Source organism: Ranitomeya variabilis, chromosome 2 (genome assembly GCF_051348905.1).
Source record: "Ranitomeya variabilis isolate aRanVar5 chromosome 2, aRanVar5.hap1, whole genome shotgun sequence".
NCBI classification, from domain to species: domain Eukaryota; kingdom Metazoa; phylum Chordata; class Amphibia; order Anura; family Dendrobatidae; genus Ranitomeya; species Ranitomeya variabilis.
Genome location: NC_135233.1, coordinates 1107295133 through 1107317456, shown reverse-complemented (window position 1 = coordinate 1107317456; position 22324 = coordinate 1107295133). Strand labels below are relative to the sequence as shown.

At 43.6% G+C, this 22324-nt stretch overlaps 54 non-coding genes across 54 annotated transcripts; 8 read left to right on the top strand and 46 right to left on the bottom strand.

Annotated features, from left to right (window-relative positions):
- Positions 1–137: 137 nt before the first annotated feature.
- TRNAY-GUA (transfer RNA tyrosine (anticodon GUA)) lies at positions 138–223 on the bottom strand. The gene is given in 2 exon segments: positions 138–173; positions 187–223. It is a non-coding gene; the product is annotated as a tRNA-Tyr (tRNA).
- A 108-nt stretch (positions 224–331) lies between these two features.
- Positions 332–404, bottom strand: TRNAA-AGC (transfer RNA alanine (anticodon AGC)). Its single transcript has one exon. It is a non-coding gene; the product is annotated as a tRNA-Ala (tRNA).
- Positions 405–868: 464 nt separating this feature from the next.
- On the bottom strand, positions 869–940 carry TRNAG-UCC (transfer RNA glycine (anticodon UCC)). Its single transcript has one exon. It is a non-coding gene; the product is annotated as a tRNA-Gly (tRNA).
- Positions 941–1345: 405 nt separating this feature from the next.
- On the top strand, positions 1346–1419 carry TRNAN-GUU (transfer RNA asparagine (anticodon GUU)). Its single transcript has one exon. It is a non-coding gene; the product is annotated as a tRNA-Asn (tRNA).
- Positions 1420–1582: 163 nt separating this feature from the next.
- On the bottom strand, positions 1583–1668 carry TRNAY-GUA (transfer RNA tyrosine (anticodon GUA)). Its single transcript is given in 2 exon segments — positions 1583–1618; positions 1632–1668. It is a non-coding gene; the product is annotated as a tRNA-Tyr (tRNA).
- Positions 1669–1776: 108 nt separating this feature from the next.
- TRNAA-AGC (transfer RNA alanine (anticodon AGC)) lies at positions 1777–1849 on the bottom strand. Its single transcript has one exon. It is a non-coding gene; the product is annotated as a tRNA-Ala (tRNA).
- A 470-nt stretch (positions 1850–2319) lies between these two features.
- TRNAG-UCC (transfer RNA glycine (anticodon UCC)) lies at positions 2320–2391 on the bottom strand. Its single transcript has one exon. It is a non-coding gene; the product is annotated as a tRNA-Gly (tRNA).
- Positions 2392–3033: 642 nt separating this feature from the next.
- TRNAY-GUA (transfer RNA tyrosine (anticodon GUA)) lies at positions 3034–3119 on the bottom strand. The gene is given in 2 exon segments: positions 3034–3069; positions 3083–3119. It is a non-coding gene; the product is annotated as a tRNA-Tyr (tRNA).
- Positions 3120–3227: 108 nt separating this feature from the next.
- On the bottom strand, positions 3228–3300 carry TRNAA-AGC (transfer RNA alanine (anticodon AGC)). Its single transcript has one exon. It is a non-coding gene; the product is annotated as a tRNA-Ala (tRNA).
- Positions 3301–3764: 464 nt separating this feature from the next.
- TRNAG-UCC (transfer RNA glycine (anticodon UCC)) lies at positions 3765–3836 on the bottom strand. Its single transcript has one exon. It is a non-coding gene; the product is annotated as a tRNA-Gly (tRNA).
- A 405-nt stretch (positions 3837–4241) lies between these two features.
- TRNAN-GUU (transfer RNA asparagine (anticodon GUU)) lies at positions 4242–4315 on the top strand. Its single transcript has one exon. It is a non-coding gene; the product is annotated as a tRNA-Asn (tRNA).
- Positions 4316–4672: 357 nt separating this feature from the next.
- Positions 4673–4745, bottom strand: TRNAA-AGC (transfer RNA alanine (anticodon AGC)). Its single transcript has one exon. It is a non-coding gene; the product is annotated as a tRNA-Ala (tRNA).
- Positions 4746–5217: 472 nt separating this feature from the next.
- On the bottom strand, positions 5218–5289 carry TRNAG-UCC (transfer RNA glycine (anticodon UCC)). Its single transcript has one exon. It is a non-coding gene; the product is annotated as a tRNA-Gly (tRNA).
- Positions 5290–5931: 642 nt separating this feature from the next.
- On the bottom strand, positions 5932–6017 carry TRNAY-GUA (transfer RNA tyrosine (anticodon GUA)). Its single transcript is given in 2 exon segments — positions 5932–5967; positions 5981–6017. It is a non-coding gene; the product is annotated as a tRNA-Tyr (tRNA).
- Positions 6018–6125: 108 nt separating this feature from the next.
- On the bottom strand, positions 6126–6198 carry TRNAA-AGC (transfer RNA alanine (anticodon AGC)). The gene has a single exon. It is a non-coding gene; the product is annotated as a tRNA-Ala (tRNA).
- A 472-nt stretch (positions 6199–6670) lies between these two features.
- On the bottom strand, positions 6671–6742 carry TRNAG-UCC (transfer RNA glycine (anticodon UCC)). The gene has a single exon. It is a non-coding gene; the product is annotated as a tRNA-Gly (tRNA).
- Positions 6743–7384: 642 nt separating this feature from the next.
- Positions 7385–7470, bottom strand: TRNAY-GUA (transfer RNA tyrosine (anticodon GUA)). The gene is given in 2 exon segments: positions 7385–7420; positions 7434–7470. It is a non-coding gene; the product is annotated as a tRNA-Tyr (tRNA).
- A 108-nt stretch (positions 7471–7578) lies between these two features.
- On the bottom strand, positions 7579–7651 carry TRNAA-AGC (transfer RNA alanine (anticodon AGC)). The gene has a single exon. It is a non-coding gene; the product is annotated as a tRNA-Ala (tRNA).
- Positions 7652–8124: 473 nt separating this feature from the next.
- Positions 8125–8196, bottom strand: TRNAG-UCC (transfer RNA glycine (anticodon UCC)). The gene has a single exon. It is a non-coding gene; the product is annotated as a tRNA-Gly (tRNA).
- A 642-nt stretch (positions 8197–8838) lies between these two features.
- Positions 8839–8924, bottom strand: TRNAY-GUA (transfer RNA tyrosine (anticodon GUA)). Its single transcript is given in 2 exon segments — positions 8839–8874; positions 8888–8924. It is a non-coding gene; the product is annotated as a tRNA-Tyr (tRNA).
- Positions 8925–9032: 108 nt separating this feature from the next.
- On the bottom strand, positions 9033–9105 carry TRNAA-AGC (transfer RNA alanine (anticodon AGC)). The gene has a single exon. It is a non-coding gene; the product is annotated as a tRNA-Ala (tRNA).
- Positions 9106–9578: 473 nt separating this feature from the next.
- On the bottom strand, positions 9579–9650 carry TRNAG-UCC (transfer RNA glycine (anticodon UCC)). The gene has a single exon. It is a non-coding gene; the product is annotated as a tRNA-Gly (tRNA).
- Positions 9651–10292: 642 nt separating this feature from the next.
- Positions 10293–10378, bottom strand: TRNAY-GUA (transfer RNA tyrosine (anticodon GUA)). The gene is given in 2 exon segments: positions 10293–10328; positions 10342–10378. It is a non-coding gene; the product is annotated as a tRNA-Tyr (tRNA).
- A 108-nt stretch (positions 10379–10486) lies between these two features.
- On the bottom strand, positions 10487–10559 carry TRNAA-AGC (transfer RNA alanine (anticodon AGC)). Its single transcript has one exon. It is a non-coding gene; the product is annotated as a tRNA-Ala (tRNA).
- A 473-nt stretch (positions 10560–11032) lies between these two features.
- TRNAG-UCC (transfer RNA glycine (anticodon UCC)) lies at positions 11033–11104 on the bottom strand. Its single transcript has one exon. It is a non-coding gene; the product is annotated as a tRNA-Gly (tRNA).
- A 405-nt stretch (positions 11105–11509) lies between these two features.
- On the top strand, positions 11510–11583 carry TRNAN-GUU (transfer RNA asparagine (anticodon GUU)). Its single transcript has one exon. It is a non-coding gene; the product is annotated as a tRNA-Asn (tRNA).
- A 163-nt stretch (positions 11584–11746) lies between these two features.
- Positions 11747–11832, bottom strand: TRNAY-GUA (transfer RNA tyrosine (anticodon GUA)). The gene is given in 2 exon segments: positions 11747–11782; positions 11796–11832. It is a non-coding gene; the product is annotated as a tRNA-Tyr (tRNA).
- A 108-nt stretch (positions 11833–11940) lies between these two features.
- On the bottom strand, positions 11941–12013 carry TRNAA-AGC (transfer RNA alanine (anticodon AGC)). The gene has a single exon. It is a non-coding gene; the product is annotated as a tRNA-Ala (tRNA).
- A 473-nt stretch (positions 12014–12486) lies between these two features.
- TRNAG-UCC (transfer RNA glycine (anticodon UCC)) lies at positions 12487–12558 on the bottom strand. The gene has a single exon. It is a non-coding gene; the product is annotated as a tRNA-Gly (tRNA).
- A 405-nt stretch (positions 12559–12963) lies between these two features.
- On the top strand, positions 12964–13037 carry TRNAN-GUU (transfer RNA asparagine (anticodon GUU)). The gene has a single exon. It is a non-coding gene; the product is annotated as a tRNA-Asn (tRNA).
- A 163-nt stretch (positions 13038–13200) lies between these two features.
- Positions 13201–13286, bottom strand: TRNAY-GUA (transfer RNA tyrosine (anticodon GUA)). Its single transcript is given in 2 exon segments — positions 13201–13236; positions 13250–13286. It is a non-coding gene; the product is annotated as a tRNA-Tyr (tRNA).
- A 108-nt stretch (positions 13287–13394) lies between these two features.
- On the bottom strand, positions 13395–13467 carry TRNAA-AGC (transfer RNA alanine (anticodon AGC)). Its single transcript has one exon. It is a non-coding gene; the product is annotated as a tRNA-Ala (tRNA).
- A 473-nt stretch (positions 13468–13940) lies between these two features.
- On the bottom strand, positions 13941–14012 carry TRNAG-UCC (transfer RNA glycine (anticodon UCC)). The gene has a single exon. It is a non-coding gene; the product is annotated as a tRNA-Gly (tRNA).
- A 405-nt stretch (positions 14013–14417) lies between these two features.
- TRNAN-GUU (transfer RNA asparagine (anticodon GUU)) lies at positions 14418–14491 on the top strand. Its single transcript has one exon. It is a non-coding gene; the product is annotated as a tRNA-Asn (tRNA).
- A 163-nt stretch (positions 14492–14654) lies between these two features.
- On the bottom strand, positions 14655–14740 carry TRNAY-GUA (transfer RNA tyrosine (anticodon GUA)). Its single transcript is given in 2 exon segments — positions 14655–14690; positions 14704–14740. It is a non-coding gene; the product is annotated as a tRNA-Tyr (tRNA).
- A 108-nt stretch (positions 14741–14848) lies between these two features.
- TRNAA-AGC (transfer RNA alanine (anticodon AGC)) lies at positions 14849–14921 on the bottom strand. The gene has a single exon. It is a non-coding gene; the product is annotated as a tRNA-Ala (tRNA).
- Positions 14922–15394: 473 nt separating this feature from the next.
- TRNAG-UCC (transfer RNA glycine (anticodon UCC)) lies at positions 15395–15466 on the bottom strand. The gene has a single exon. It is a non-coding gene; the product is annotated as a tRNA-Gly (tRNA).
- Positions 15467–15871: 405 nt separating this feature from the next.
- TRNAN-GUU (transfer RNA asparagine (anticodon GUU)) lies at positions 15872–15945 on the top strand. Its single transcript has one exon. It is a non-coding gene; the product is annotated as a tRNA-Asn (tRNA).
- Positions 15946–16108: 163 nt separating this feature from the next.
- Positions 16109–16194, bottom strand: TRNAY-GUA (transfer RNA tyrosine (anticodon GUA)). The gene is given in 2 exon segments: positions 16109–16144; positions 16158–16194. It is a non-coding gene; the product is annotated as a tRNA-Tyr (tRNA).
- A 108-nt stretch (positions 16195–16302) lies between these two features.
- TRNAA-AGC (transfer RNA alanine (anticodon AGC)) lies at positions 16303–16375 on the bottom strand. Its single transcript has one exon. It is a non-coding gene; the product is annotated as a tRNA-Ala (tRNA).
- Positions 16376–16848: 473 nt separating this feature from the next.
- On the bottom strand, positions 16849–16920 carry TRNAG-UCC (transfer RNA glycine (anticodon UCC)). The gene has a single exon. It is a non-coding gene; the product is annotated as a tRNA-Gly (tRNA).
- A 642-nt stretch (positions 16921–17562) lies between these two features.
- TRNAY-GUA (transfer RNA tyrosine (anticodon GUA)) lies at positions 17563–17648 on the bottom strand. Its single transcript is given in 2 exon segments — positions 17563–17598; positions 17612–17648. It is a non-coding gene; the product is annotated as a tRNA-Tyr (tRNA).
- Positions 17649–17756: 108 nt separating this feature from the next.
- Positions 17757–17829, bottom strand: TRNAA-AGC (transfer RNA alanine (anticodon AGC)). The gene has a single exon. It is a non-coding gene; the product is annotated as a tRNA-Ala (tRNA).
- A 473-nt stretch (positions 17830–18302) lies between these two features.
- On the bottom strand, positions 18303–18374 carry TRNAG-UCC (transfer RNA glycine (anticodon UCC)). The gene has a single exon. It is a non-coding gene; the product is annotated as a tRNA-Gly (tRNA).
- Positions 18375–18779: 405 nt separating this feature from the next.
- Positions 18780–18853, top strand: TRNAN-GUU (transfer RNA asparagine (anticodon GUU)). Its single transcript has one exon. It is a non-coding gene; the product is annotated as a tRNA-Asn (tRNA).
- Positions 18854–19016: 163 nt separating this feature from the next.
- TRNAY-GUA (transfer RNA tyrosine (anticodon GUA)) lies at positions 19017–19102 on the bottom strand. The gene is given in 2 exon segments: positions 19017–19052; positions 19066–19102. It is a non-coding gene; the product is annotated as a tRNA-Tyr (tRNA).
- Positions 19103–19210: 108 nt separating this feature from the next.
- Positions 19211–19283, bottom strand: TRNAA-AGC (transfer RNA alanine (anticodon AGC)). Its single transcript has one exon. It is a non-coding gene; the product is annotated as a tRNA-Ala (tRNA).
- A 473-nt stretch (positions 19284–19756) lies between these two features.
- Positions 19757–19828, bottom strand: TRNAG-UCC (transfer RNA glycine (anticodon UCC)). Its single transcript has one exon. It is a non-coding gene; the product is annotated as a tRNA-Gly (tRNA).
- Positions 19829–20233: 405 nt separating this feature from the next.
- Positions 20234–20307, top strand: TRNAN-GUU (transfer RNA asparagine (anticodon GUU)). The gene has a single exon. It is a non-coding gene; the product is annotated as a tRNA-Asn (tRNA).
- Positions 20308–20470: 163 nt separating this feature from the next.
- TRNAY-GUA (transfer RNA tyrosine (anticodon GUA)) lies at positions 20471–20556 on the bottom strand. Its single transcript is given in 2 exon segments — positions 20471–20506; positions 20520–20556. It is a non-coding gene; the product is annotated as a tRNA-Tyr (tRNA).
- A 108-nt stretch (positions 20557–20664) lies between these two features.
- On the bottom strand, positions 20665–20737 carry TRNAA-AGC (transfer RNA alanine (anticodon AGC)). Its single transcript has one exon. It is a non-coding gene; the product is annotated as a tRNA-Ala (tRNA).
- A 473-nt stretch (positions 20738–21210) lies between these two features.
- Positions 21211–21282, bottom strand: TRNAG-UCC (transfer RNA glycine (anticodon UCC)). The gene has a single exon. It is a non-coding gene; the product is annotated as a tRNA-Gly (tRNA).
- A 642-nt stretch (positions 21283–21924) lies between these two features.
- TRNAY-GUA (transfer RNA tyrosine (anticodon GUA)) lies at positions 21925–22010 on the bottom strand. Its single transcript is given in 2 exon segments — positions 21925–21960; positions 21974–22010. It is a non-coding gene; the product is annotated as a tRNA-Tyr (tRNA).
- A 108-nt stretch (positions 22011–22118) lies between these two features.
- Positions 22119–22191, bottom strand: TRNAA-AGC (transfer RNA alanine (anticodon AGC)). The gene has a single exon. It is a non-coding gene; the product is annotated as a tRNA-Ala (tRNA).
- Positions 22192–22324: the final 133 nt, after the last annotated feature.

Genomic DNA, 22324 nt, shown 5'->3' with positions numbered 1-22324 from the left:
GACGTTGCACAGTTGGAGAAGTTTTTGCATTGGTGCTGAGCATCTCTCTCATGTAAAAGCCATTTTGCTGACTATGTTTTGAATTCACGAGGCAAACTGGAGAAAAACTTTCTGTATGAGATAAGATAAACAAAACTTCCTTCGAGCCGGAATTGAACCAGCGACCTAAGGATTGCTAATTTAGAGCTACAGTCCTCCGCTCTACCAGCTGAGCTATCGAAGGATTGTTTTGGCCACTGTCGAAAGCCTCCTAGGTTTGGCCGTGGGTGCCACGGGCAGATGGTAAAAATGATTCATTCAACTCTGCGAAAAAGGAATCCAATGGTAGCATTGGAGAATGCGGGCATCGATCCCGCTACCTCTCGCATGCTAAGCGAGCGCTCTACCACTTGAGCTAATCCCCCAAACCTGTGAAACTTGACGTCAGTTTCACGTCACACCAGGTCACAATTTTCATATACAGTCACAGATGACATTGCTTTTTTTTTTTTTTTTTAAGTGTGGACTCCGTTTTCCCATACTTGAAGAACATTTAAGGAGTCCACAACGTGATTGGTGACCTACAAATACAGTCGAGCAACTTTCTAGCAAACCCTTTCTATGCACATGGAGAATCAAACCGGGGACAGTGAAAAAACTTGCATAGTTTGTAGAAAAAAGTTGTGATGTAGCACAATCCCAAGGAGAACCGTTGAACTTTTATGGGTTGGTTTGTTTACCGAAAATGCTGAGAGGTCGTGAAGGCCTCCTGGTCTTTTTTTTTCCTCCTTTCTGTGGTTGCTAAACTGTAAGAAGAGAGTAGAGCATGAGCCTTAACACAAAACATTAAAAGAGAATAAATGCAACACCAATGGTGAAAAGCAAGACATGCGTTGGCCGGGAATCGAACCCGGGTCAACTGCTTGGAAGGCAGCTATGCTCACCACTATACCACCAACGCTTTCGGAAGTGTACGTTTTTTTGACATTTTCTGCAATAACACTAAACTTTCTGTTGACAGAAGCATTTGGATGCAATGTAATGATGAAAAGTATAAAACACAACCTTTTAGCAGAGGATGGTTTCGATCCATCGACCTCTGGGTTATGGGCCCAGCACGCTTCCGCTGCGCCACTCTGCTCGTAGTGTTGGATGCTTAGAGTCGAAGTCTAATTACTGTCTGCCTTCTGGTCTGTGTCGTGTAATTTATCAGCCATTTCTTATCTGTTGGCAACTAGATTATTCTTGGTGTTTTGCAATTATTTCTTTGTTTTTTTCTGTTTCCTTTAGTCATATTGTTGAAAATCATTTGAAGAAACGGTGTCTGACCTTGCTTAAGGTGCAGGCAAAAATTGTGGTCCATTGGGTCTCTGTGGCGCAATCGGTTAGCGCGTTCGGCTGTTAACCGAAAGGTTGGTGGTTCGAGTCCACCCAGGGACGTCGCACCCTTTTGCAGTCCACCCAGAGACGTTGCACAGTTGGAGAAGTTTTTGCATTGGTGCTGAGCATCTCTCTCATGTAAAAGCCATTTTGCTGACTATGTTTTGAATTCACGAGGCAAACTGGAGAAAAACTTTCTGTATGAGATAAGATAAACAAAACTTCCTTCGAGCCGGAATTGAACCAGCGACCTAAGGATTGCTAATTTAGAGCTACAGTCCTCCGCTCTACCAGCTGAGCTATCGAAGGATTGTTTTGGCCACTGTCGAAAGCCTCCTAGGTTTGGCCGTGGGTGCCACGGGCAGATGGTAAAAATGATTCATTCAACTCTGCGAAAAAGGAATCCAATGGTAGCATTGGAGAATGCGGGCATCGATCCCGCTACCTCTCGCATGCTAAGCGAGCGCTCTACCACTTGAGCTAATCCCCCAAACCTGTGAAACTTGACGTCAGTTTCACGTCACACCAGGTCACAATTTTCATATACAGTCACAGATGACATTGCTTTTTTTTTTTTTTTTTTTTTTTAAGTGTGGACTCCGTTTTCCCATACTTGAAGAACATTTAAGGAGTCCACAACGTGATTGGTGACCTACAAATACAGTCGAGCAACTTTCTAGCAAACCCTTTCTATGCACATGGAGAATCAAACCGGGGACAGTGAAAAAACTTGCATAGTTTGTAGAAAAAAGTTGTGATGTAGCACAATCCCAAGGAGAACCGTTGAACTTTTATGGGTTGGTTTGTTTATCGAAAATGCTGAGAGGTCGTGAAGGCCTCCTGGTCTTTTTTTTTCCTCCTTTCTGTGGTTGCTAAACTGTAAGAAGAGAGTAGAGCATGAGCCTTAACACAAAACATTAAAAGAGAATAAATGCAACACCAATGGTGAAAAGCAAGACATGCGTTGGCCGGGAATCGAACCCGGGTCAACTGCTTGGAAGGCAGCTATGCTCACCACTATACCACCAACGCTTTCGGAAGTGTACGTTTTTTTGACATTTTCTGCAATAACACTAAACTTTCTGTTGACAGAAGCATTTGGATGCAATGTAATGATGAAAAGTATAAAACACAACCTTTTAGCAGAGGATGGTTTCGATCCATCGACCTCTGGGTTATGGGCCCAGCACGCTTCCGCTGCGCCACTCTGCTCGTAGTGTTGGATGCTTAGAGTCGAAGTCTAATTACTGTCTGCCTTCTGGTCTGTGTCGTGTAATTTATCAGCCATTTCTTATCTGTTGGCAACTAGATTATTCTTGGTGTTTTGCAATTATTTCTTTGTTTTTTTCTGTTTCCTTTAGTCATATTGTTGAAAATCATTTGAAGAAACGGTGTCTGACCTTGCTTAAGGTGCAGGCAAAAATTGTGGTCCATTGGGTCTCTGTGGCGCAATCGGTTAGCGCGTTTGGCTGTTAACCGAAAGGTTGGTGGTTCGAGTCCACCCAGGGACGTCGCACCCTTTTGCAGTCCACCCAGAGACGTTGCACAGTTGGAGAAGTTTTTGCATTGGTGCTGAGCATCTCTCTCATGTAAAAGCCATTTTGCTGACTATGTTTTGAATTCACGAGGCAAACTGGAGAAAAACTTTCTGTATGAGATAAGATAAACAAAACTTCCTTCGAGCCGGAATTGAACCAGCGACCTAAGGATTGCTAATTTAGAGCTACAGTCCTCCGCTCTACCAGCTGAGCTATCGAAGGATTGTTTTGGCCACTGTCGAAAGCCTCCTAGGTTTGGCCGTGGGTGCCACGGGCAGATGGTAAAAATGATTCATTCAACTCTGCGAAAAAGGAATCCAATGGTAGCATTGGAGAATGCGGGCATCGATCCCGCTACCTCTCGCATGCTAAGCGAGCGCTCTACCACTTGAGCTAATCCCCCAAACCTGTGAAACTTGACGTCAGTTTCACGTCACACCAGGTCACAATTTTCATATACAGTCACAGATGACATTGCTTTTTTTTTTTTTTTTTAAGTGTGGACTCCGTTTTCCCATACTTGAAGAACATTTAAGGAGTCCACAACGTGATTGGTGACCTACAAATACAGTCGAGCAACTTTCTAGCAAACCCTTTCTATGCACATGGAGAATCAAACCGGGGACAGTGAAAAAACTTGCATAGTTTGTAGAAAAAAGTTGTGATGTAGCACAATCCCAAGGAGAACCGTTGAACTTTTATGGGTTGGTTTGTTTACCGAAAATGCTGAGAGGTCGTGAAGGCCTCCTGGTCTTTTTTTTTCCTCCTTTCTGTGGTTGCTAAACTGTAAGAAGAGAGTAGAGCATGAGCCTTAACACAAAACATTAAAAGAGAATAAATGCAACACCAATGGTGAAAAGCAAGACATGCGTTGGCCGGGAATCGAACCCGGGTCAACTGCTTGGAAGGCAGCTATGCTCACCACTATACCACCAACGCTTTCGGAAGTGTACGTTTTTTTGACATTTTCTGCAATAACACTAAACTTTCTGTTGACAGAAGCATTTGGATGCAATGTAATGATGAAAAGTATAAAACACAACCTTTTAGCAGAGGATGGTTTCGATCCATCGACCTCTGGGTTATGGGCCCAGCACGCTTCCGCTGCGCCACTCTGCTCGTAGTGTTGGATGCTTAGAGTCGAAGTCTAATTACTGTCTGCCTTCTGGTCTGTGTCGTGTAATTTATCAGCCATTTCTTATCTGTTGGCAACTAGATTATTCTTGGTGTTTTGCAATTATTTCTTTGTTTTTTTCTGTTTCCTTTAGTCATATTGTTGAAAATCATTTGAAGAAACGGTGTCTGACCTTGCTTAAGGTGCAGGCAAAAATTGTGGTCCATTGGGTCTCTGTGGCGCAATCGGTTAGCGCGTTCGGCTGTTAACCGAAAGGTTGGTGGTTCGAGTCCACCCAGGGACGTCGCACCCTTTTGCAGTCCACCCAGAGACGTTGCACAGTTGGAGAAGTTTTTGCATTGGTGCTGAGCATCTCTCTCATGTAAAAGCCATTTTGCTGACTATGTTTTGAATTCACGAGGCAAACTGGAGAAAAACTTTCTGTATGAGATAAGATAAACAAAACTTCCTTTGAGCCGGAATTGAACCAGCGACCTAAGGATTGCTAATTTAGAGCTACAGTCCTCCGCTCTACCAGCTGAGCTATCGAAGGATTGTTTTGGCCACTGTCGAAAGCCTCCTAGGTTTGGCCGTGGGTGCCACGGGCAGATGGTAAAAATGATTCATTCAACTCTGCGAAAAAGGAATCCAATGGTAGCATTGGAGAATGCGGGCATCGATCCCGCTACCTCTCGCATGCTAAGCGAGCGCTCTACCACTTGAGCTAATCCCCCAAACCTGTGAAACTTGACGTCAGTTTCACGTCACACCAGGTCACAATTTTCATATACAGTCACAGATGACATTGCTTTTTTTTTTTTTTTTTTTTTTTTTAAGTGTGGACTCCGTTTTCCCATACTTGAAGAACATTTAAGGAGTCCACAACGTGATTGGTGACCTACAAATACAGTCGAGCAACTTTCTAGCAAACCCTTTCTATGCACATGGAGAATCAAACCGGGGACAGTGAAAAAACTTGCATAGTTTGTAGAAAAAAGTTGTGATGTAGCACAATCCCAAGGAGAACCGTTGAACTTTTATGGGTTGGTTTGTTTATCGAAAATGCTGAGAGGTCGTGAAGGCCTCCTGGTCTTTTTTTTTCCTCCTTTCTGTGGTTGCTAAACTGTAAGAAGAGAGTAGAGCATGAGCCTTAACACAAAACATTAAAAGAGAATAAATGCAACACCAATGGTGAAAAGCAAGACATGCGTTGGCCGGGAATCGAACCCGGGTCAACTGCTTGGAAGGCAGCTATGCTCACCACTATACCACCAACGCTTTCGGAAGTGTACGTTTTTTTGACATTTTCTGCAATAACACTAAACTTTCTGTTGACAGAAGCATTTGGATGCAATGTAATGATGAAAAGTATAAAACACAACCTTTTAGCAGAGGATGGTTTCGATCCATCGACCTCTGGGTTATGGGCCCAGCACGCTTCCGCTGCGCCACTCTGCTCGTAGTGTTGGATGCTTAGAGTCGAAGTCTAATTACTGTCTGCCTTCTGGTCTGTGTCGTGTAATTTATCAGCCATTTCTTATCTGTTGGCAACTAGATTATTCTTGGTGTTTTGCAATTATTTCTTTGTTTTTTTCTGTTTCCTTTAGTCATATTGTTGAAAATCATTTGAAGAAACGGTGTCTGACCTTGCTTAAGGTGCAGGCAAAAATTGTGGTCCATTGGGTCTCTGTGGCGCAATCGGTTAGCGCGTTTGGCTGTTAACCGAAAGGTTGGTGGTTCGAGTCCACCCAGGGACGTCGCACCCTTTTGCAGTCCACCCAGAGACGTTGCACAGTTGGAGAAGTTTTTGCATTGGTGCTGAGCATCTCTCTCATGTAAAAGCCATTTTGCTGACTATGTTTTGAATTCACGAGGCAAACTGGAGAAAAACTTTCTGTATGAGATAAGATAAACAAAACTTCCTTCGAGCCGGAATTGAACCAGCGACCTAAGGATTGCTAATTTAGAGCTACAGTCCTCCGCTCTACCAGCTGAGCTATCGAAGGATTGTTTTGGCCACTGTCGAAAGCCTCCTAGGTTTGGCCGTGGGTGCCACGGGCAGATGGTAAAAATGATTCATTCAACTCTGCGAAAAAGGAATCCAATGGTAGCATTGGAGAATGCGGGCATCGATCCCGCTACCTCTCGCATGCTAAGCGAGCGCTCTACCACTTGAGCTAATCCCCCAAACCTGTGAAACTTGACGTCAGTTTCACGTCACACCAGGTCACAATTTTCATATACAGTCACAGATGACATTGCTTTTTTTTTTTTTTTTTTTTTTTTTAAGTGTGGACTCCGTTTTCCCATACTTGAAGAACATTTAAGGAGTCCACAACGTGATTGGTGACCTACAAATACAGTCGAGCAACTTTCTAGCAAACCCTTTCTATGCACATGGAGAATCAAACCGGGGACAGTGAAAAAACTTGCATAGTTTGTAGAAAAAAGTTGTGATGTAGCACAATCCCAAGGAGAACCGTTGAACTTTTATGGGTTGGTTTGTTTATCGAAAATGCTGAGAGGTCGTGAAGGCCTCCTGGTCTTTTTTTTTCCTCCTTTCTGTGGTTGCTAAACTGTAAGAAGAGAGTAGAGCATGAGCCTTAACACAAAACATTAAAAGAGAATAAATGCAACACCAATGGTGAAAAGCAAGACATGCGTTGGCCGGGAATCGAACCCGGGTCAACTGCTTGGAAGGCAGCTATGCTCACCACTATACCACCAACGCTTTCGGAAGTGTACGTTTTTTTGACATTTTCTGCAATAACACTAAACTTTCTGTTGACAGAAGCATTTGGATGCAATGTAATGATGAAAAGTATAAAACACAACCTTTTAGCAGAGGATGGTTTCGATCCATCGACCTCTGGGTTATGGGCCCAGCACGCTTCCGCTGCGCCACTCTGCTCGTAGTGTTGGATGCTTAGAGTCGAAGTCTAATTACTGTCTGCCTTCTGGTCTGTGTCGTGTAATTTATCAGCCATTTCTTATCTGTTGGCAACTAGATTATTCTTGGTGTTTTGCAATTATTTCTTTGTTTTTTTCTGTTTCCTTTAGTCATATTGTTGAAAATCATTTGAAGAAACGGTGTCTGACCTTGCTTAAGGTGCAGGCAAAAATTGTGGTCCATTGGGTCTCTGTGGCGCAATCGGTTAGCGCGTTTGGCTGTTAACCGAAAGGTTGGTGGTTCGAGTCCACCCAGGGACGTCGCACCCTTTTGCAGTCCACCCAGAGACGTTGCACAGTTGGAGAAGTTTTTGCATTGGTGCTGAGCATCTCTCTCATGTAAAAGCCATTTTGCTGACTATGTTTTGAATTCACGAGGCAAACTGGAGAAAAACTTTCTGTATGAGATAAGATAAACAAAACTTCCTTCGAGCCGGAATTGAACCAGCGACCTAAGGATTGCTAATTTAGAGCTACAGTCCTCCGCTCTACCAGCTGAGCTATCGAAGGATTGTTTTGGCCACTGTCGAAAGCCTCCTAGGTTTGGCCGTGGGTGCCACGGGCAGATGGTAAAAATGATTCATTCAACTCTGCGAAAAAGGAATCCAATGGTAGCATTGGAGAATGCGGGCATCGATCCCGCTACCTCTCGCATGCTAAGCGAGCGCTCTACCACTTGAGCTAATCCCCCAAACCTGTGAAACTTGACGTCAGTTTCACGTCACACCAGGTCACAATTTTCATATACAGTCACAGATGACATTGCTTTTTTTTTTTTTTTTTTTTTTTTTTAAGTGTGGACTCCGTTTTCCCATACTTGAAGAACATTTAAGGAGTCCACAACGTGATTGGTGACCTACAAATACAGTCGAGCAACTTTCTAGCAAACCCTTTCTATGCACATGGAGAATCAAACCGGGGACAGTGAAAAAACTTGCATAGTTTGTAGAAAAAAGTTGTGATGTAGCACAATCCCAAGGAGAACCGTTGAACTTTTATGGGTTGGTTTGTTTATCGAAAATGCTGAGAGGTCGTGAAGGCCTCCTGGTCTTTTTTTTTCCTCCTTTCTGTGGTTGCTAAACTGTAAGAAGAGAGTAGAGCATGAGCCTTAACACAAAACATTAAAAGAGAATAAATGCAACACCAATGGTGAAAAGCAAGACATGCGTTGGCCGGGAATCGAACCCGGGTCAACTGCTTGGAAGGCAGCTATGCTCACCACTATACCACCAACGCTTTCGGAAGTGTACGTTTTTTTGACATTTTCTGCAATAACACTAAACTTTCTGTTGACAGAAGCATTTGGATGCAATGTAATGATGAAAAGTATAAAACACAACCTTTTAGCAGAGGATGGTTTCGATCCATCGACCTCTGGGTTATGGGCCCAGCACGCTTCCGCTGCGCCACTCTGCTCGTAGTGTTGGATGCTTAGAGTCGAAGTCTAATTACTGTCTGCCTTCTGGTCTGTGTCGTGTAATTTATCAGCCATTTCTTATCTGTTGGCAACTAGATTATTCTTGGTGTTTTGCAATTATTTCTTTGTTTTTTTCTGTTTCCTTTAGTCATATTGTTGAAAATCATTTGAAGAAACGGTGTCTGACCTTGCTTAAGGTGCAGGCAAAAATTGTGGTCCATTGGGTCTCTGTGGCGCAATCGGTTAGCGCGTTTGGCTGTTAACCGAAAGGTTGGTGGTTCGAGTCCACCCAGGGACGTCGCACCCTTTTGCAGTCCACCCAGAGACGTTGCACAGTTGGAGAAGTTTTTGCATTGGTGCTGAGCATCTCTCTCATGTAAAAGCCATTTTGCTGACTATGTTTTGAATTCACGAGGCAAACTGGAGAAAAACTTTCTGTATGAGATAAGATAAACAAAACTTCCTTCGAGCCGGAATTGAACCAGCGACCTAAGGATTGCTAATTTAGAGCTACAGTCCTCCGCTCTACCAGCTGAGCTATCGAAGGATTGTTTTGGCCACTGTCGAAAGCCTCCTAGGTTTGGCCGTGGGTGCCACGGGCAGATGGTAAAAATGATTCATTCAACTCTGCGAAAAAGGAATCCAATGGTAGCATTGGAGAATGCGGGCATCGATCCCGCTACCTCTCGCATGCTAAGCGAGCGCTCTACCACTTGAGCTAATCCCCCAAACCTGTGAAACTTGACGTCAGTTTCACGTCACACCAGGTCACAATTTTCATATACAGTCACAGATGACATTGCTTTTTTTTTTTTTTTTTTTTTTTTTTAAGTGTGGACTCCGTTTTCCCATACTTGAAGAACATTTAAGGAGTCCACAACGTGATTGGTGACCTACAAATACAGTCGAGCAACTTTCTAGCAAACCCTTTCTATGCACATGGAGAATCAAACCGGGGACAGTGAAAAAACTTGCATAGTTTGTAGAAAAAAGTTGTGATGTAGCACAATCCCAAGGAGAACCGTTGAACTTTTATGGGTTGGTTTGTTTACCGAAAATGCTGAGAGGTCGTGAAGGCCTCCTGGTCTTTTTTTTTCCTCCTTTCTGTGGTTGCTAAACTGTAAGAAGAGAGTAGAGCATGAGCCTTAACACAAAACATTAAAAGAGAATAAATGCAACACCAATGGTGAAAAGCAAGACATGCGTTGGCCGGGAATCGAACCCGGGTCAACTGCTTGGAAGGCAGCTATGCTCACCACTATACCACCAACGCTTTCGGAAGTGTACGTTTTTTTGACATTTTCTGCAATAACACTAAACTTTCTGTTGACAGAAGCATTTGGATGCAATGTAATGATGAAAAGTATAAAACACAACCTTTTAGCAGAGGATGGTTTCGATCCATCGACCTCTGGGTTATGGGCCCAGCACGCTTCCGCTGCGCCACTCTGCTCGTAGTGTTGGATGCTTAGAGTCGAAGTCTAATTACTGTCTGCCTTCTGGTCTGTGTCGTGTAATTTATCAGCCATTTCTTATCTGTTGGCAACTAGATTATTCTTGGTGTTTTGCAATTATTTCTTTGTTTTTTTCTGTTTCCTTTAGTCATATTGTTGAAAATCATTTGAAGAAACGGTGTCTGACCTTGCTTAAGGTGCAGGCAAAAATTGTGGTCCATTGGGTCTCTGTGGCGCAATCGGTTAGCGCGTTTGGCTGTTAACCGAAAGGTTGGTGGTTCGAGTCCACCCAGGGACGTCGCACCCTTTTGCAGTCCACCCAGAGACGTTGCACAGTTGGAGAAGTTTTTGCATTGGTGCTGAGCATCTCTCTCATGTAAAAGCCATTTTGCTGACTATGTTTTGAATTCACGAGGCAAACTGGAGAAAAACTTTCTGTATGAGATAAGATAAACAAAACTTCCTTCGAGCCGGAATTGAACCAGCGACCTAAGGATTGCTAATTTAGAGCTACAGTCCTCCGCTCTACCAGCTGAGCTATCGAAGGATTGTTTTGGCCACTGTCGAAAGCCTCCTAGGTTTGGCCGTGGGTGCCACGGGCAGATGGTAAAAATGATTCATTCAACTCTGCGAAAAAGGAATCCAATGGTAGCATTGGAGAATGCGGGCATCGATCCCGCTACCTCTCGCATGCTAAGCGAGCGCTCTACCACTTGAGCTAATCCCCCAAACCTGTGAAACTTGACGTCAGTTTCACGTCACACCAGGTCACAATTTTCATATACAGTCACAGATGACATTGCTTTTTTTTTTTTTTTTTTTTTTTTTTAAGTGTGGACTCCGTTTTCCCATACTTGAAGAACATTTAAGGAGTCCACAACGTGATTGGTGACCTACAAATACAGTCGAGCAACTTTCTAGCAAACCCTTTCTATGCACATGGAGAATCAAACCGGGGACAGTGAAAAAACTTGCATAGTTTGTAGAAAAAAGTTGTGATGTAGCACAATCCCAAGGAGAACCGTTGAACTTTTATGGGTTGGTTTGTTTACCGAAAATGCTGAGAGGTCGTGAAGGCCTCCTGGTCTTTTTTTTTCCTCCTTTCTGTGGTTGCTAAACTGTAAGAAGAGAGTAGAGCATGAGCCTTAACACAAAACATTAAAAGAGAATAAATGCAACACCAATGGTGAAAAGCAAGACATGCGTTGGCCGGGAATCGAACCCGGGTCAACTGCTTGGAAGGCAGCTATGCTCACCACTATACCACCAACGCTTTCGGAAGTGTACGTTTTTTTGACATTTTCTGCAATAACACTAAACTTTCTGTTGACAGAAGCATTTGGATGCAATGTAATGATGAAAAGTATAAAACACAACCTTTTAGCAGAGGATGGTTTCGATCCATCGACCTCTGGGTTATGGGCCCAGCACGCTTCCGCTGCGCCACTCTGCTCGTAGTGTTGGATGCTTAGAGTCGAAGTCTAATTACTGTCTGCCTTCTGGTCTGTGTCGTGTAATTTATCAGCCATTTCTTATCTGTTGGCAACTAGATTATTCTTGGTGTTTTGCAATTATTTCTTTGTTTTTTTCTGTTTCCTTTAGTCATATTGTTGAAAATCATTTGAAGAAACGGTGTCTGACCTTGCTTAAGGTGCAGGCAAAAATTGTGGTCCATTGGGTCTCTGTGGCGCAATCGGTTAGCGCGTTCGGCTGTTAACCGAAAGGTTGGTGGTTCGAGTCCACCCAGGGACGTCGCACCCTTTTGCAGTCCACCCAGAGACGTTGCACAGTTGGAGAAGTTTTTGCATTGGTGCTGAGCATCTCTCTCATGTAAAAGCCATTTTGCTGACTATGTTTTGAATTCACGAGGCAAACTGGAGAAAAACTTTCTGTATGAGATAAGATAAACAAAACTTCCTTCGAGCCGGAATTGAACCAGCGACCTAAGGATTGCTAATTTAGAGCTACAGTCCTCCGCTCTACCAGCTGAGCTATCGAAGGATTGTTTTGGCCACTGTCGAAAGCCTCCTAGGTTTGGCCGTGGGTGCCACGGGCAGATGGTAAAAATGATTCATTCAACTCTGCGAAAAAGGAATCCAATGGTAGCATTGGAGAATGCGGGCATCGATCCCGCTACCTCTCGCATGCTAAGCGAGCGCTCTACCACTTGAGCTAATCCCCCAAACCTGTGAAACTTGACGTCAGTTTCACGTCACACCAGGTCACAATTTTCATATACAGTCACAGATGACATTGCTTTTTTTTTTTTTTTTTTTTTTTTTTAAGTGTGGACTCCGTTTTCCCATACTTGAAGAACATTTAAGGAGTCCACAACGTGATTGGTGACCTACAAATACAGTCGAGCAACTTTCTAGCAAACCCTTTCTATGCACATGGAGAATCAAACCGGGGACAGTGAAAAAACTTGCATAGTTTGTAGAAAAAAGTTGTGATGTAGCACAATCCCAAGGAGAACCGTTGAACTTTTATGGGTTGGTTTGTTTACCGAAAATGCTGAGAGGTCGTGAAGGCCTCCTGGTCTTTTTTTTTCCTCCTTTCTGTGGTTGCTAAACTGTAAGAAGAGAGTAGAGCATGAGCCTTAACACAAAACATTAAAAGAGAATAAATGCAACACCAATGGTGAAAAGCAAGACATGCGTTGGCCGGGAATCGAACCCGGGTCAACTGCTTGGAAGGCAGCTATGCTCACCACTATACCACCAACGCTTTCGGAAGTGTACGTTTTTTTGACATTTTCTGCAATAACACTAAACTTTCTGTTGACAGAAGCATTTGGATGCAATGTAATGATGAAAAGTATAAAACACAACCTTTTAGCAGAGGATGGTTTCGATCCATCGACCTCTGGGTTATGGGCCCAGCACGCTTCCGCTGCGCCACTCTGCTCGTAGTGTTGGATGCTTAGAGTCGAAGTCTAATTACTGTCTGCCTTCTGGTCTGTGTCGTGTAATTTATCAGCCATTTCTTATCTGTTGGCAACTAGATTATTCTTGGTGTTTTGCAATTATTTCTTTGTTTTTTTCTGTTTCCTTTAGTCATATTGTTGAAAATCATTTGAAGAAACGGTGTCTGACCTTGCTTAAGGTGCAGGCAAAAATTGTGGTCCATTGGGTCTCTGTGGCGCAATCGGTTAGCGCGTTCGGCTGTTAACCGAAAGGTTGGTGGTTCGAGTCCACCCAGGGACGTCGCACCCTTTTGCAGTCCACCCAGAGACGTTGCACAGTTGGAGAAGTTTTTGCATTGGTGCTGAGCATCTCTCTCATGTAAAAGCCATTTTGCTGACTATGTTTTGAATTCACGAGGCAAACTGGAGAAAAACTTTCTGTATGAGATAAGATAAACAAAACTTCCTTCGAGCCGGAATTGAACCAGCGACCTAAGGATTGCTAATTTAGAGCTACAGTCCTCCGCTCTACCAGCTGAGCTATCGAAGGATTGTTTTGGCCACTGTCGAAAGCCTCCTAGGTTTGGCCGTGGGTGCCACGGGCAGATGGTAAAAATGATTCATTCAACTCTGCGAAAAAGGAATCCAATGGTAGCATTGGAGAATGCGGGCATCGATCCCGCTACCTCTCGCATGCTAAGCGAGCGCTCTACCACTTGAGCTAATCCCCCAAACCTGTGAAACTTGACGTCAGTTTCACGTCACACCAGGTCACAATTTTCATATACAGTCACAGATGACATTGCTTTTTTTTTTTTTTTTTTTTTTTTTTAAGTGTGGACTCCGTTTTCCCATACTTGAAGAACATTTAAGGAGTCCACAACGTGATTGGTGACCTACAAATACAGTCGAGCAACTTTCTAGCAAACCCTTTCTATGCACATGGAGAATCAAACCGGGGACAGTGAAAAAACTTGCATAGTTTGTAGAAAAAAGTTGTGATGTAGCACAATCCCAAGGAGAACCGTTGAACTTTTATGGGTTGGTTTGTTTACCGAAAATGCTGAGAGGTCGTGAAGGCCTCCTGGTCTTTTTTTTTCCTCCTTTCTGTGGTTGCTAAACTGTAAGAAGAGAGTAGAGCATGAGCCTTAACACAAAACATTAAAAGAGAATAAATGCAACACCAATGGTGAAAAGCAAGACATGCGTTGGCCGGGAATCGAACCCGGGTCAACTGCTTGGAAGGCAGCTATGCTCACCACTATACCACCAACGCTTTCGGAAGTGTACGTTTTTTTGACATTTTCTGCAATAACACTAAACTTTCTGTTGACAGAAGCATTTGGATGCAATGTAATGATGAAAAGTATAAAACACAACCTTTTAGCAGAGGATGGTTTCGATCCATCGACCTCTGGGTTATGGGCCCAGCACGCTTCCGCTGCGCCACTCTGCTCGTAGTGTTGGATGCTTAGAGTCGAAGTCTAATTACTGTCTGCCTTCTGGTCTGTGTCGTGTAATTTATCAGCCATTTCTTATCTGTTGGCAACTAGATTATTCTTGGTGTTTTGCAATTATTTCTTTGTTTTTTTCTGTTTCCTTTAGTCATATTGTTGAAAATCATTTGAAGAAACGGTGTCTGACCTTGCTTAAGGTGCAGGCAAAAATTGTGGTCCATTGGGTCTCTGTGGCGCAATCGGTTAGCGCGTTCGGCTGTTAACCGAAAGGTTGGTGGTTCGAGTCCACCCAGGGACGTCGCACCCTTTTGCAGTCCACCCAGAGACGTTGCACAGTTGGAGAAGTTTTTGCATTGGTGCTGAGCATCTCTCTCATGTAAAAGCCATTTTGCTGACTATGTTTTGAATTCACGAGGCAAACTGGAGAAAAACTTTCTGTATGAGATAAGATAAACAAAACTTCCTTCGAGCCGGAATTGAACCAGCGACCTAAGGATTGCTAATTTAGAGCTACAGTCCTCCGCTCTACCAGCTGAGCTATCGAAGGATTGTTTTGGCCACTGTCGAAAGCCTCCTAGGTTTGGCCGTGGGTGCCACGGGCAGATGGTAAAAATGATTCATTCAACTCTGCGAAAAAGGAATCCAATGGTAGCATTGGAGAATGCGGGCATCGATCCCGCTACCTCTCGCATGCTAAGCGAGCGCTCTACCACTTGAGCTAATCCCCCAAACCTGTGAAACTTGACGTCAGTTTCACGTCACACCAGGTCACAATTTTCATATACAGTCACAGATGACATTGCTTTTTTTTTTTTTTTTTTTTTTTTTTAAGTGTGGACTCCGTTTTCCCATACTTGAAGAACATTTAAGGAGTCCACAACGTGATTGGTGACCTACAAATACAGTCGAGCAACTTTCTAGCAAACCCTTTCTATGCACATGGAGAATCAAACCGGGGACAGTGAAAAAACTTGCATAGTTTGTAGAAAAAAGTTGTGATGTAGCACAATCCCAAGGAGAACCGTTGAACTTTTATGGGTTGGTTTGTTTACCGAAAATGCTGAGAGGTCGTGAAGGCCTCCTGGTCTTTTTTTTTCCTCCTTTCTGTGGTTGCTAAACTGTAAGAAGAGAGTAGAGCATGAGCCTTAACACAAAACATTAAAAGAGAATAAATGCAACACCAATGGTGAAAAGCAAGACATGCGTTGGCCGGGAATCGAACCCGGGTCAACTGCTTGGAAGGCAGCTATGCTCACCACTATACCACCAACGCTTTCGGAAGTGTACGTTTTTTTGACATTTTCTGCAATAACACTAAACTTTCTGTTGACAGAAGCATTTGGATGCAATGTAATGATGAAAAGTATAAAACACAACCTTTTAGCAGAGGATGGTTTCGATCCATCGACCTCTGGGTTATGGGCCCAGCACGCTTCCGCTGCGCCACTCTGCTCGTAGTGTTGGATGCTTAGAGTCGAAGTCTAATTACTGTCTGCCTTCTGGTCTGTGTCGTGTAATTTATCAGCCATTTCTTATCTGTTGGCAACTAGATTATTCTTGGTGTTTTGCAATTATTTCTTTGTTTTTTTCTGTTTCCTTTAGTCATATTGTTGAAAATCATTTGAAGAAACGGTGTCTGACCTTGCTTAAGGTGCAGGCAAAAATTGTGGTCCATTGGGTCTCTGTGGCGCAATCGGTTAGCGCGTTCGGCTGTTAACCGAAAGGTTGGTGGTTCGAGTCCACCCAGGGACGTCGCACCCTTTTGCAGTCCACCCAGAGACGTTGCACAGTTGGAGAAGTTTTTGCATTGGTGCTGAGCATCTCTCTCATGTAAAAGCCATTTTGCTGACTATGTTTTGAATTCACGAGGCAAACTGGAGAAAAACTTTCTGTATGAGATAAGATAAACAAAACTTCCTTCGAGCCGGAATTGAACCAGCGACCTAAGGATTGCTAATTTAGAGCTACAGTCCTCCGCTCTACCAGCTGAGCTATCGAAGGATTGTTTTGGCCACTGTCGAAAGCCTCCTAGGTTTGGCCGTGGGTGCCACGGGCAGATGGTAAAAATGATTCATTCAACTCTGCGAAAAAGGAATCCAATGGTAGCATTGGAGAATGCGGGCATCGATCCCGCTACCTCTCGCATGCTAAGCGAGCGCTCTACCACTTGAGCTAATCCCCCAAACCTGTGAAACTTGACGTCAGTTTCACGTCACACCAGGTCACAATTTTCATATACAGTCACAGATGACATTGCTTTTTTTTTTTTTTTTTTTTTTTTTTAAGTGTGGACTCCGTTTTCCCATACTTGAAGAACATTTAAGGAGTCCACAACGTGATTGGTGACCTACAAATACAGTCGAGCAACTTTCTAGCAAACCCTTTCTATGCACATGGAGAATCAAACCGGGGACAGTGAAAAAACTTGCATAGTTTGTAGAAAAAAGTTGTGATGTAGCACAATCCCAAGGAGAACCGTTGAACTTTTATGGGTTGGTTTGTTTACCGAAAATGCTGAGAGGTCGTGAAGGCCTCCTGGTCTTTTTTTTTCCTCCTTTCTGTGGTTGCTAAACTGTAAGAAGAGAGTAGAGCATGAGCCTTAACACAAAACATTAAAAGAGAATAAATGCAACACCAATGGTGAAAAGCAAGACATGCGTTGGCCGGGAATCGAACCCGGGTCAACTGCTTGGAAGGCAGCTATGCTCACCACTATACCACCAACGCTTTCGGAAGTGTACGTTTTTTTGACATTTTCTGCAATAACACTAAACTTTCTGTTGACAGAAGCATTTGGATGCAATGTAATGATGAAAAGTATAAAACACAACCTTTTAGCAGAGGATGGTTTCGATCCATCGACCTCTGGGTTATGGGCCCAGCACGCTTCCGCTGCGCCACTCTGCTCGTAGTGTTGGATGCTTAGAGTCGAAGTCTAATTACTGTCTGCCTTCTGGTCTGTGTCGTGTAATTTATCAGCCATTTCTTATCTGTTGGCAACTAGATTATTCTTGGTGTTTTGCAATTATTTCTTTGTTTTTTTCTGTTTCCTTTAGTCATATTGTTGAAAATCATTTGAAGAAACGGTGTCTGACCTTGCTTAAGGTGCAGGCAAAAATTGTGGTCCATTGGGTCTCTGTGGCGCAATCGGTTAGCGCGTTTGGCTGTTAACCGAAAGGTTGGTGGTTCGAGTCCACCCAGGGACGTCGCACCCTTTTGCAGTCCACCCAGAGACGTTGCACAGTTGGAGAAGTTTTTGCATTGGTGCTGAGCATCTCTCTCATGTAAAAGCCATTTTGCTGACTATGTTTTGAATTCACGAGGCAAACTGGAGAAAAACTTTCTGTATGAGATAAGATAAACAAAACTTCCTTCGAGCCGGAATTGAACCAGCGACCTAAGGATTGCTAATTTAGAGCTACAGTCCTCCGCTCTACCAGCTGAGCTATCGAAGGATTGTTTTGGCCACTGTCGAAAGCCTCCTAGGTTTGGCCGTGGGTGCCACGGGCAGATGGTAAAAATGATTCATTCAACTCTGCGAAAAAGGAATCCAATGGTAGCATTGGAGAATGCGGGCATCGATCCCGCTACCTCTCGCATGCTAAGCGAGCGCTCTACCACTTGAGCTAATCCCCCAAACCTGTGAAACTTGACGTCAGTTTCACGTCACACCAGGTCACAATTTTCATATACAGTCACAGATGACATTGCTTTTTTTTTTTTTTTTTTTTTTTTTTAAGTGTGGACTCCGTTTTCCCATACTTGAAGAACATTTAAGGAGTCCACAACGTGATTGGTGACCTACAAATACAGTCGAGCAACTTTCTAGCAAACCCTTTCTATGCACATGGAGAATCAAACCGGGGACAGTGAAAAAACTTGCATAGTTTGTAGAAAAAAGTTGTGATGTAGCACAATCCCAAGGAGAACCGTTGAACTTTTATGGGTTGGTTTGTTTACCGAAAATGCTGAGAGGTCGTGAAGGCCTCCTGGTCTTTTTTTTTCCTCCTTTCTGTGGTTGCTAAACTGTAAGAAGAGAGTAGAGCATGAGCCTTAACACAAAACATTAAAAGAGAATAAATGCAACACCAATGGTGAAAAGCAAGACATGCGTTGGCCGGGAATCGAACCCGGGTCAACTGCTTGGAAGGCAGCTATGCTCACCACTATACCACCAACGCTTTCGGAAGTGTACGTTTTTTTGACATTTTCTGCAATAACACTAAACTTTCTGTTGACAGAAGCATTTGGATGCAATGTAATGATGAAAAGTATAAAACACAACCTTTTAGCAGAGGATGGTTTCGATCCATCGACCTCTGGGTTATGGGCCCAGCACGCTTCCGCTGCGCCACTCTGCTCGTAGTGTTGGATGCTTAGAGTCGAAGTCTAATTACTGTCTGCCTTCTGGTCTGTGTCGTGTAATTTATCAGCCATTTCTTATCTGTTGGCAACTAGATTATTCTTGGTGTTTTGCAATTATTTCTTTGTTTTTTTCTGTTTCCTTTAGTCATATTGTTGAAAATCATTTGAAGAAACGGTGTCTGACCTTGCTTAAGGTGCAGGCAAAAATTGTGGTCCATTGGGTCTCTGTGGCGCAATCGGTTAGCGCGTTCGGCTGTTAACCGAAAGGTTGGTGGTTCGAGTCCACCCAGGGACGTCGCACCCTTTTGCAGTCCACCCAGAGACGTTGCACAGTTGGAGAAGTTTTTGCATTGGTGCTGAGCATCTCTCTCATGTAAAAGCCATTTTGCTGACTATGTTTTGAATTCACGAGGCAAACTGGAGAAAAACTTTCTGTATGAGATAAGATAAACAAAACTTCCTTCGAGCCGGAATTGAACCAGCGACCTAAGGATTGCTAATTTAGAGCTACAGTCCTCCGCTCTACCAGCTGAGCTATCGAAGGATTGTTTTGGCCACTGTCGAAAGCCTCCTAGGTTTGGCCGTGGGTGCCACGGGCAGATGGTAAAAATGATTCATTCAACTCTGCGAAAAAGGAATCCAATGGTAGCATTGGAGAATGCGGGCATCGATCCCGCTACCTCTCGCATGCTAAGCGAGCGCTCTACCACTTGAGCTAATCCCCCAAACCTGTGAAACTTGACGTCAGTTTCACGTCACACCAGGTCACAATTTTCATATACAGTCACAGATGACATTGCTTTTTTTTTTTTTTTTTTTTTTTTTTAAGTGTGGACTCCGTTTTCCCATACTTGAAGAACATTTAAGGAGTCCACAACGTGATTGGTGACCTACAAATACAGTCGAGCAACTTTCTAGCAAACCCTTTCTATGCACATGGAGAATCAAACCGGGGACAGTGAAAAAACTTGCATAGTTTGTAGAAAAAAGTTGTGATGTAGCACAATCCCAAGGAGAACCGTTGAACTTTTATGGGTTGGTTTGTTTACCGAAAATGCTGAGAGGTCGTGAAGGCCTCCTGGTCTTTTTTTTTCCTCCTTTCTGTGGTTGCTAAACTGTAAGAAGAGAGTAGAGCATGAGCCTTAACACAAAACATTAAAAGAGAATAAATGCAACACCAATGGTGAAAAGCAAGACATGCGTTGGCCGGGAATCGAACCCGGGTCAACTGCTTGGAAGGCAGCTATGCTCACCACTATACCACCAACGCTTTCGGAAGTGTACGTTTTTTTGACATTTTCTGCAATAACACTAAACTTTCTGTTGACAGAAGCATTTGGATGCAATGTAATGATGAAAAGTATAAAACACAACCTTTTAGCAGAGGATGGTTTCGATCCATCGACCTCTGGGTTATGGGCCCAGCACGCTTCCGCTGCGCCACTCTGCTCGTAGTGTTGGATGCTTAGAGTCGAAGTCTAATTACTGTCTGCCTTCTGGTCTGTGTCGTGTAATTTATCAGCCATTTCTTATCTGTTGGCAACTAGATTATTCTTGGTGTTTTGCAATTATTTCTTTGTTTTTTTCTGTTTCCTTTAGTCATATTGTTGAAAATCATTTGAAGAAACGGTGTCTGACCTTGCTTAAGGTGCAGGCAAAAATTGTGGTCCATTGGGTCTCTGTGGCGCAATCGGTTAGCGCGTTCGGCTGTTAACCGAAAGGTTGGTGGTTCGAGTCCACCCAGGGACGTCGCACCCTTTTGCAGTCCACCCAGAGACGTTGCACAGTTGGAGAAGTTTTTGCATTGGTGCTGAGCATCTCTCTCATGTAAAAGCCATTTTGCTGACTATGTTTTGAATTCACGAGGCAAACTGGAGAAAAACTTTCTGTATGAGATAAGATAAACAAAACTTCCTTCGAGCCGGAATTGAACCAGCGACCTAAGGATTGCTAATTTAGAGCTACAGTCCTCCGCTCTACCAGCTGAGCTATCGAAGGATTGTTTTGGCCACTGTCGAAAGCCTCCTAGGTTTGGCCGTGGGTGCCACGGGCAGATGGTAAAAATGATTCATTCAACTCTGCGAAAAAGGAATCCAATGGTAGCATTGGAGAATGCGGGCATCGATCCCGCTACCTCTCGCATGCTAAGCGAGCGCTCTACCACTTGAGCTAATCCCCCAAACCTGTGAAACTTGACGTCAGTTTCACGTCACACCAGGTCACAATTTTCATATACAGTCACAGATGACATTGCTTTTTTTTTTTTTTTTTTTTTTTTTTAAGTGTGGACTCCGTTTTCCCATACTTGAAGAACATTTAAGGAGTCCACAACGTGATTGGTGACCTACAAATACAGTCGAGCAACTTTCTAGCAAACCCTTTCTATGCACATGGAGAATCAAACCGGGGACAGTGAAAAAACTTGCATAGTTTGTAGAAAAAAGTTGTGATGTAGCACAATCCCAAGGAGAACCGTTGAACTTTTATGGGTTGGTTTGTTTACCGAAAATGCTGAGAGGTCGTGAAGGCCTCCTGGTCTTTTTTTTTCCTCCTTTCTGTGGTTGCTAAACTGTAAGAAGAGAGTAGAGCATGAGCCTTAACACAAAACATTAAAAGAGAATAAATGCAACACCAATGGTGAAAAGCAAGACATGCGTTGGCCGGGAATCGAACCCGGGTCAACTGCTTGGAAGGCAGCTATGCTCACCACTATACCACCAACGCTTTCGGAAGTGTACGTTTTTTTGACATTTTCTGCAATAACACTAAACTTTCTGTTGACAGAAGCATTTGGATGCAATGTAATGATGAAAAGTATAAAACACAACCTTTTAGCAGAGGATGGTTTCGATCCATCGACCTCTGGGTTATGGGCCCAGCACGCTTCCGCTGCGCCACTCTGCTCGTAGTGTTGGATGCTTAGAGTCGAAGTCTAATTACTGTCTGCCTTCTGGTCTGTGTCGTGTAATTTATCAGCCATTTCTTATCTGTTGGCAACTAGATTATTCTTGGTGTTTTGCAATTATTTCTTTGTTTTTTTCTGTTTCCTTTAGTCATATTGTTGAAAATCATTTGAAGAAACGGTGTCTGACCTTGCTTAAGGTGCAGGCAAAAATTGTGGTCCATTGGGTCTCTGTGGCGCAATCGGTTAGCGCGTTTGGCTGTTAACCGAAAGGTTGGTGGTTCGAGTCCACCCAGGGACGTCGCACCCTTTTGCAGTCCACCCAGAGACGTTGCACAGTTGGAGAAGTTTTTGCATTGGTGCTGAGCATCTCTCTCATGTAAAAGCCATTTTGCTGACTATGTTTTGAATTCACGAGGCAAACTGGAGAAAAACTTTCTGTATGAGATAAGATAAACAAAACTTCCTTCGAGCCGGAATTGAACCAGCGACCTAAGGATTGCTAATTTAGAGCTACAGTCCTCCGCTCTACCAGCTGAGCTATCGAAGGATTGTTTTGGCCACTGTCGAAAGCCTCCTAGGTTTGGCCGTGGGTGCCACGGGCAGATGGTAAAAATGATTCATTCAACTCTGCGAAAAAGGAATCCAATGGTAGCATTGGAGAATGCGGGCATCGATCCCGCTACCTCTCGCATGCTAAGCGAGCGCTCTACCACTTGAGCTAATCCCCCAAACCTGTGAAACTTGACGTCAGTTTCACGTCACACCAGGTCACAATTTTCATATACAGTCACAGATGACATTGCTTTTTTTTTTTTTTTTTTTTTTTTTTAAGTGTGGACTCCGTTTTCCCATACTTGAAGA